Raw genomic sequence first — 10,396 nt, 5'->3', positions numbered from 1 at the left:
GATTCAGTCTTGAAGCTTGACCCAGCAAATGTCCTGCCCTACACTCCAGATTCTCCATCCAGGCGCCCTGTGTGTTTTTGATGTTTACTCTTCCTTTTCTGATTTTCTTAGGGGTTTAGGAGTCTCTGACTTACCATGAATATTAACGTTTTCCTTTTTCTCTGATAGAATGACAGCTCAATTCCTGAGACACACACACACACACACACACGTCACTCTTAGCATCGTATTTCAGCTGAGCTCCTGGATCCTGTTCTCCAGTAAATGAGGTTTCTTGTCCTCCACCCCAACTCCCCGTCTCCCACCATCTGCCCATGGTCCAGACTGCATTCTCTCCTCACCCTCTACCACTCCCTTTCCATCTCCCAGCTGGCCATTTGATTCCTTCAGAGGCTCATCTCTCAAAATTCTCCATTGTGGTGACCTTGACCAACAGCCTTACAGAGGTACTTTGAGGTTCTCAGTTTGCAAAGAGTCTCTGGGTTTCCTCCGTAACTCCTGCGAAGCCGTCCCTCAGCCCTTCTAGTCAGTCTTCCCTTACCCCACTGAGTTCTCTTTCTGGTGGAAGTTGAGTTTACTCACAGAGATGTACTTAGAATTGTTTAACAGGGCTTTGTTAATGTTTCTAAGTCTTTCTTTCCCCCCAGTGGTTTGTTTTGCTTCACTGTCACATTATGACTTCTCAAAGCAGAGGCTGTTCTAAGTTTTGGATCAAATTAACAGGAAATATTTGAACAACTACTGTTATCCAAAATTATTTGAACAACTACAGTTGTTCAAAAGTATTTAAATAATTACAGTTGTTCAAAGTATTGAAACAACTGCATTCATGATAGTGTAAGAAGACATGGCTTCGGCCATTTAGGATATTGAAATTTTGTTGAGAGACAAAATTGCTTCCATGAAACAAGAGTGAATTTGGGTGGTGCCCGCTCTGCAATCGGAATCCATCAGTCATCTGGGAAGGCTTCAGAGGGAGGAGGCACCGGGCTGGGCCTTGAAGAATGAGGAAGATGGGCTTAGTGGAGATGGGGAAGTGCGTCAGCCCGAAGTGGGAATTAATCTCAATCAACATTTATTTATTAGGCAAAAGGTGCACTGGAGAGTCAGACACCTGGTAGAGGTACTCAACCTCTTTGAGCCTTATTTTGCTCAGTTTCTATAAAGGCTGAAAGACACTCTCTGTCAAAGTACTTAGCATACTTCTGAAAGAGGGTAGTTCTGCCATGTCCACGGGGCGTATGCTCCAAGACCCCCAGTGGACGCTGGAAACCGTGGATAGTACTGAACTTTATATATATGTTTTTTCCTATACATACATACTCATGATAAAGTTTAACTTATAAATTAGGCAATTTCATGAGTAGAAGTTTCCTTTTTACTGTAGATCTTAAAAACCTCAGCATACAATTTTTTTCTTTCCTTATTAAGTTGAGAACTTTTACTGTTCCACTTAAAGGAAGCACTTTATGGCTTCTCTTTGGCATATCCAAATTGCCAGCATTTCTGCTCTTGTGCTGTGGGGCCATGATTAAGTAAAATAAGGGTGACTTGAACACAAGCTCTGTGATACAGTGGCAGTTGATCTGATAACCTAGCTGGCTACTACGTGACAAACAGACGAAGAACGTCTACAATGCAGAGACGCTGGACAAAGGGATGATTCACGTCCCGGGCCGGACGGAGAGGGATGTCTTGAGATTTCATCACACTGCTCAGAACAGCGTTCAATTTAAAACTTATGAACTGTTTATTTCTGAAAATTTCCATTTAATATTTTTGGACTATGATTTCCCACAGGTAATTAAAATCATGAAAAGAGAAACCATGGATATGGGGGAAACTACTATACACGTTGACTTTGATCCCACCGCAAGCTAGATTGCAAACGCGGAATGGGCGGGGAGCTGGAAGAGATCAGATCGCTCAGGATCCCTGAAGGCGGTGGGATCTCAGGAAATGCTTGGAGGCTGACAGAGACGGAGATGAGGAGGGCGCAAATATCGGGGGAGAGGAAAGAGAAGAGAACAGACAACCTCGCTTTGTGAATCCGCTCCCCTGGGCTTTCTCACAGGCAGATACCAACCTTAGCAGATGACGCTGCCCGGCCTGAGTCTCCTGCAGAGGGGACGCGAGATCCTCTCAACCAGCCTCGAGGGGGATTCTGGGACTCGCTTTTACTTTAGACTGTGTCTTTCAGATTCTCGTCCCTAAAGCTGTTTCTGGGTTGTCCACTCATCCAGACCCGTCAGTGAGGCACACAGCTCAGGCAAACAGAACATGACACTGGGGACGGAAGCTGTGGATACGTCCTGGTGCTGTCAGAGTTTATAGAGCTAGCTCCTCATGATCACCTGTGGCTTTGTAGCCTCAGAGCTCTGGGGAGGTCCTAAAACAGCTTCACCTCCATATTCTCTCCTGGGTCCTGGAAAGTTCAGGGCTCAAGGACAAAGACATTGTCCCCTATAGATTTTGGTCACTTGCTTTGTGACCAGAGGGAGGTTAGAGTTTCCTTGAGGAACTAAGCTTACGGTTTCATTCTTGCCAGCCGAAAGGCACAGTAGGAACAGGTAGAGCCTTCCCTGGATTCTGAAGTTTGGAGGAAGAAGTCATCTTGCCCCTTGGGAGCTCGCAGGAACCTGGGGGAGGGTTTACCCAGCTATTCCTAAATGACCCAGGGACATTGCTGGCACTGAGGCCCTGTCCTCGGCCCTAATACTGTTCAAACATACTGGTGACAGTGAGCTCCACAGAGCGTGCGTCTAAGGCTGGAGGGGGTTGAGGCGCCTTTTCTGTGTCCCAGAGCTGGTGGGGCAGCAAGGGGAGTTGTCGGCACGTGGGGCAGGCATTCTGGGGCCTGACCCTCTCTAAGAAGTTCTGGCTGCCAGGGAGTCATCTGAGGAGGCACTGGGGGCCTCGTTAACAGAATGGGTAGTTTGTTTACCTTAGCAATTTAAAAATTATGTATTTAAAAACGAAGCCAACTTCTAAGCACAGGAAAGGCCAATGGGCACGAGGAGGGGCCGAGGGAATTGTTTACCAGGAGCAAAGACGCACACCGACTGTCTCCCAGGTGTGCCTTCCCCTCCTTTTCCTCTGACTGTGCTTTGCCGGGAGGGGGATGACTTCCCTCCCGTCTGCTTGTCAGCCCAGCTCTCCTGAGACTGAGTCATGCTGGGCTCAGCGCAGGGCTACTGCAGCAGGGGTGCCCACGGGTCTGTGAATCATGGATTGTGAGCACTGAAGAGAACTACAGAGCATCCAGCCCAGGGGGCGCTCGGCTCAGGTGTGAGTTCAGCAGTGCTTCTGAGTCAGGACGGCAACCCCTTGGGGGGAGACCAGGGGCCCACGAGGGCACCCGCAAAGTGTCGACATTAAACAAAAGACATGACTGGGTGTTTAAAAAAAAAAGTACCGGGAAAGGCTAGGACATTGGGATTTGCTTTAAAATAATCTTGGCGGATACACAGGGAAAAATATAAAAGAGCATTTTGTAGACAATTGACAAGATCTGAATATGAGCTGTGGCTTCCATAATAGCACTACATCACCGTACACTGTCCTGCTTTCAATAACTATATTGCTGCATAAGAGAACTACCTACTCTTAGAAAGTACTCACTGAAGTGTTTCATGATAAATGGCTTGAAAATAATTTTCATCATATATGAATATTATATATGTATTCTACATACATATGTATTAAAATGGAACAAAATATAAATAATTGGTGACTTTGGTTAAGGGTATCAAGAGTTCTTGTATTATTCTTGCAACTTCAAAAATTATATTTAAATACATAATACATATAAAATAAATTATATCAAAATAAAAAGGTAAAAATAAAAAAATAATCTGGGTGGGTGGAATAGTGAGGGTAGACATAAAGGAACCACTGGTTATAAATTGATGACTGTTGAAGCTGGATGATAGGTACATGGGAATTAATTTACCATATTGGCTGCTTTGTATGTATTTGAACCTTTTAATGATAGTTTTAGAGATCATTGGAGCATCACAGGAAAATCATAACTTTCCTGTAATTTCTTACATTTCGTTTGTAATTTAAAATTCATCAAGGCAGTGATATGCACTACAATTTCTCAGTGTTTATCTTGTAGAAAACAAAATGGATGTTTAAAGAAGAGAAGCTGCTAGGAGCTTACGGGTCCATCAAGCTTTTGGTGGTGTTAATTCCTTCTGAGGCCTCTCTCCTCGGATGATACACGGCCTTCTTCTCCCTGAGTCTCTACATGGTCTTTCCTCATGTGTCTGTGTCCTAATCTCCTCCTCTTATAGGGGCACCAGTCACACTGGGTTAGGGCCCACCATATGACCTCCTTTTACCTTAATTACCTCTTCAGAGACCCTCACATTCTAAGGTACTCAGGGTTAGAATTTCAACATGTGAGTTTCGAGGGGATCAAAACTGATCTAATAACGCAAGGACTCCAACAGATACTTGTGCACCAATGTTCTTAGCAGTCTTGTTCACAATAACCCAAAGATGAACAGAAGTGCAGATAGAGAAAATGTGGACTATACATATAGTGGGCTATTATTCAGCCAGAAAAAGGAATGGAATTTTGATACACGGCTCGACATTAATAAACCTTAAAATCTTCATGCTAAGTGAAATAAGTCAGACAAAAAAATACACACATATTACATAATCCCACTTATATAAAGTACCTAGAATAGGCAAATTCATAGACATGGAAGTAGAATAGAGGTTACCATGGGCTGAGGGAGGAGGGAAAGGGAGCTGTTGTCTAATGAGTATGGAGTTCCTGTTTGGGATAAAACACTCCAGAACTGGACAGTGATGTAGTTGGACCACATTCTGAATGTACTTAATACCACTGAATTATGCATTTAAAAATGGTCAAAATGGTAAATTCTGTTACACATATTTTACCGTAATAAAAAAGGAGATGGAAGGGTAATGATATCTGACTTCTGGCCTTGCTATGAGAGTTAAATTATATATTATTTGTGAAAGCACCTCCTGGCCACACAGCAGATGCTCAGTAAATTGCAGATGCTACCTGTTTCTTCCTCTTCTTCTCCCTTATTTCCTTCATCATCTTCTTCATCTTCTGATTTGTGTTAATTTTCCAAATCAGGGTCTGCGTGGACCGAATTGCATGTCCTCCAAATCATACGTTGAAGCCCTAACTCCCAATTTGACTGTATTGAAGATAGTGCCTTTAGGGAGGCAATTAAGGTTAAATGAGGTCGTAAAGGTGGGGCCCTAATCTGACAGGTCTGGTGCCCTCATAAGAAGAGGAAGAGACACCAGAGCGTGTACCACCCCTCCCCCTGACTAGATGCCACATGAGGACACAGTAAGAAGGCAGCCATCTGCAAGCCAAGAAGAGAGCTCTTGCCTGAAAGCAATCCTGATGGCACCTTGATCATAGACATCCAGCCTCCAGAACTATGAGAAAATAAATTCCCACTGTTTAAGGCCCTCAGTCTGTGCTGTTTTGTTACTGGCAGCCCTGGTGGATTAACATGGCAACTGAGGACATGGTTACCTGGCCTACCTTCTACTATCCACACAGGTATTACTTTACAACCTCCTTCACTTCTGATCCTACCAGGTGGTTGCCTTTCTCAGCTTGGGCTTTTTCACCTTGCTATTACTTGGTGAGTATTTAGAAAGTTCAAGTTTATCTTAGTGTGAGCCTGAGGAAAACATGATTAGAAGGGAAATCTGCTAGAAAAGCAAATTACCTTGTGGGTTTCTGAGGCAAATATGAGTTAGGTTTGGAACATCTGTGGAACTGCTCTCTCCACATGGATGCTGATAACCACGTGCTGACTGTAAGTGACACAAATATAGATATAGAGATGAAGGTGCATACATGGATTATTCAAATGGCATAAGCCCAAAGGAACTAATTTACATGGAAGTGAGAGAGTGAAGTAGAAAGAGCATGGCTTTTGCAATTAAATAGTTAAGACAATCTGTCTTCATCACTTTTACAAATTGTATGACCTTAGGTAGGTCAACTAAGTTTTTCTCTTTGCGAAATGAGGTAAAGTACTTACCCCAAAGTGTAATTATAAAGATTTATGTGAGACAATGTCTGCAAAACATGGATAAACTCTGTCTTCTTTCTCTATTTTGGAATAGAATTAATCAAGCAGATGTTTTCTTATAGGCCTATAGAATGTAAAATAGTGGAGAGGGAAGACCAATATTCCCCAAGGGGTAAAGATAGCAGAAAGAGAACATGTGAGGAATGGCAAATTTAGTGAAAGGTGAGAACTAAATAAAGCTTAGTTCTTAGTAGGGGCTTAAGAACAAAATCTGTTGAATTAAATGGAATTATGAGAAGAGTATATTACATCTGTCCAACTACAAATAACAAAACTCAAGCAAGAAGTCTTAAGTGATAAGGATATTTGTTCTTTATTTAAAAATGAATTTGGTGATAGACTTTTTAAAATCAGTAAACAAATATCTTGCCCAGAAATCAGGTAGCTAATTTCTCCTGAAAGCTCATTGGCTAGAAATAGATCACATTGTCACCTCTAACCACAAAGGTGAGTGGGAAAGAGTAACTGGTTTATTAAGCCTCTATCATTTCAGGCCGGCAAGGGAGATGGCATAGGGATGGTTGCTGTGTCTGCACCACTAGGCTGAGATTGCTAGGAGAGAAAGGAATGACTACTTTATCCACTGATGTTAGTGGAAGGTCAAAAGACGTGACCTGGATGGATTCAGTGTCAATATTTATACCACTTTCTCTATGAAGGAAAAATGGAAACTTCCTTTTATTCCACTTTGAATATTTTCTCTTTTAATTACATGTTTAAATTCTATTTATATATAAATACCAATTGTTAAGTCATCACACACGTATAGGCATTCATTCATTTATTAATTTATTTAATAGAGATCAATGGGAGTATCTACCGTGTCAAGGAACTGTGCATGTTTCCTTTGTCTTAGGTAAGCAATTTGTTTTAGACATCTAAAGGAAGTAGGAATAAGTGCCTGGCACAAGCTAAAAACAGAGGACTCTAAGAACTCACCAAATTAACACATGTGGTTTCATGACTGTAAAGATTCATCAGAGACAATACTTGCAATTTTTCTGGGATATGAATTCAAACCACATACACTATCCTGCTGGTGTTTGGAGTGAGTCACTTTCCCAGTGAGTGAATTTAGCTGAGCCCACAACATTTGCATGCCAGTGTGCCTTTGCTGAATACATATTTTATAAGGAAATTTTATGCCATGGTGACATTTCCAAGATTGACGATTGGATGAGTTTTCATAAAAATCACTCAATGATATAAAAATATAGTCTTGTGTCATGTTTTCTAAAAGTCAGTCATGACGTTTTGCTAAATTTACGTTCTACTTGTAGCATTTACTTAATATTTAAAAAAGCCGATTCATCTAAAAATGAACTAAATCTAGCCCTACCTTAAGAAAAAAATCTGTAGAATTCATGAGTTAAATGTAACAGTTGTATTTCAAATGCATATTAAAAGAAAAACAACATTAAAATAAATTTGTTAACTTGCATCTCACCTAAAATCCTGTGGTCCACTAACAAGGCTTTGGAAATCACTCAAACCGGATTTAAATCCTGGTTCTGACATTTATTAGTAAGGTAGCCTAGGATGAATTACATAATGTCTATGACTCCCAGGTTCCTCACCTGTAAAATGGGGCCTCACAAAGAATGTTGAGAGAACGCAACAAGATACAGCACAGAAGGGATGTGGATTAGCGTGGTGCCTCGTACACGGCGAGTTCCAGTTAATGATAGCTTGTATCGATTATGGTTGCAATTTAGATTTACTAATTGCTGAATATAGCTTTGTCTTCTTGGAAACAGATGAAAAGAGTAACCTATCTGATTCCATTCTCGTAGAACAGATTTTCCTCGGGATGCCAAATGTAGGCTTTGCAAGGTGACAGAAATGCCTTAAGCGGTCCACTGAAGATTGATAAATGGCCGTGACTGGTAAACGGAGATTGGAATGAAGAAGAAAAAGGTGAATCTGAGGTAGAATTGGAACAAGTTATCACATACAGACTCTGAGGGGCCAATGGGAAGAGCAAGCCTGTTTCAAGTGCTGTCCAGCCACGCGGGTGCTGAAATGGCACAGCGCCACAGACAGCAAGTTGCAAGTAATTCTGTCTGAACATGTCTCTGCTTCCTAAAAATCATATCTTTGGTATGCCTCCCCTTCTCCACCTTTCTTACAGTCTGTCACCTCAAATTTCCACCTATATCCACCTTTCTCACTGATTGCTCACCTTCCTACAGATAATGCTCACTGCTCCCAGCACATGCTTTGTTTCTGGGATGGTGTTGAGTGTGGGAGGTATCTAGAATAAGACTCTGAGAGCTGATGACTACAAAATGCTTTCTCCTTCAGTCATAAATAGCCCCCAGTGTTAACGTGGCCAGACTACAGCCTCAAGGACTGAAGATGCTGAAGATGACAGCTTTCAGAAACTTGGTCCTAGCTGCCTCTTCTTCTGTGATAACCATTCAGCTTTATCTCCCATGTCTCTCAGCATGGGCTGCCCCTAGGCTCCATCCAGTCAGGGCTTTGCATGAAACGCCTTGCTAATTCCTGTTTTGTCCTTTAAGCTTATGATGGCCTTCTTTCTTCCCCAATCGAAATTCATCTTTCCATATTTAAGTGTCCAATTTAAACTTCTCCTTCTCCAGACCATTCTAACTGAAGACGATATTCCTTTCTTCTGAAATCCTACGGCATTTTCACCTTGGACATGCCACCTAGTCCTTAGTTATAAACTGCCTTAAGCTCATTTAAATAATTAGCAAACATGTGGCAGTTTTACCTCTCCAGCCAAACTATAGGCACCTTAGGGGGCAGGGACCAAGATATTTGCATGCTCTGTATTCCATACAGTTCCAAACATATAGCAGGATACACAGTGTCACTCAATAAATATTTGTTGGTTGAATAATAGAAGGAAATGACTTTGGGGGAAATGAAAGAAACAGAAAACAATGAAAACTGGCTAATGGCAACAGCTCAGAAAGGACACAGGACTAGAGAATCTGATAGGTTGGTTCTCCCACCCCCTCAATGAGGCCCAAAAAGATGACTGGGGATTGGACATGGGAAGAATTGGTGGAGCTGGGGCAGAGCAGGCTGCATCAGGATTTGCAGATACAGACTCTGGTATGCTTAGCCTAAAATTTGAGAGTTGAAGGAAATTCAATTACAACTCATCTGATTAAATTGTCATAGAGATGTAGAATCACAGAGTTTGAATGGACATCAGGAGTCACCCCAAAAGTCATTGGCTGATGCGTGATTCACTTTATCAACATCCTGGCCAAGCAGGCATTTACTCTAATCAGACCCTCTAGAGCTAGGGCCTTTACTAGTTATAGAGACAGTAAATTCAGTGGGATGGAATTCAGCTGGGCTCAGTTCAACAATTAATAAAACTTGAGAACCTAATATACACCTAGTATTGTGCTATGTGCTCCTCCAGTGGTTCTGCATTTCTGTAGATGCTGGGAGTTTTCTATAACTATTTGCCAGGTTCACCTCTAGTTTCCTACCTTCCTTCTGTGATTAATTCTTCCCACAACTTTGTTCTTTTATCCTCCCCTTTTTTTCCCTTCGTCTATTCACCATGATTTAGATTTTCCGGGAGCGTTCAAATCCTGAGGGTTGGCTTCTTGGAACCACATACATAAAAGACAGAAGAAACCTTCGAGATTTTGTACTCGACTTTGTCGTGTAGAAAGAGATACTAAGGGCCAGAGCATCACCTCTGATCACCCGGTTAAATAGTGAGGATGAGTGAGATTAGCAGTCAATCTTTCCACACACTAGATCCCAGGAGAATATTCCCTGTGACCCATCTCCGGTACATAAAATCGAAGGACTATAATAGTTGGAGCTGGCGTGGTTGTCACTTTTACATATCATTTCCATACGCCCACTTCGGCTCCCTGCCGTCTCTTCTCAGTTATTTCTCAAGTGAGACTGGATCACTGCATCCCTTGTTTGTCATTTTTAGCTTTTCATTTCTCTATTCCTCTTACCCACTCAGAGTCATTGGCCCAGTTCCCCTGCAGCATGCAAAGGAAAAAAGTATTCACAGAACATTAAAATTAAACTTCAGACAACTGTGTTTCTCTGACTATCTGGTCCCTGCCAGAACAGCCACTTCTCACAGGCAGAGGCTCTTGACCTCAGTGTTCCATCCAGTGCTCAGAAAAAGGGGGTGCTCAGTGAGTAAGGCCCAGGCTGGAGAGGCTGATGGGTGACAGGCAGAGCCATCCAGAGATAGTGGGGACACAAGGTCTGACAAGAATTTTAAGGCGAGGCTGTATATTCTCGGAGGGGATGTAGCACACTATCTCTAGCAC

The sequence above is a fragment of the Pteropus vampyrus genome, unplaced genomic scaffold (assembly GCF_000151845.1).
Source record: "Pteropus vampyrus isolate Shadow unplaced genomic scaffold, Pvam_2.0 Scaffold352, whole genome shotgun sequence".
Classification (NCBI taxonomy): domain Eukaryota; kingdom Metazoa; phylum Chordata; class Mammalia; order Chiroptera; family Pteropodidae; genus Pteropus; species Pteropus vampyrus.
This window is presented reverse-complemented; position numbering follows the sequence as displayed.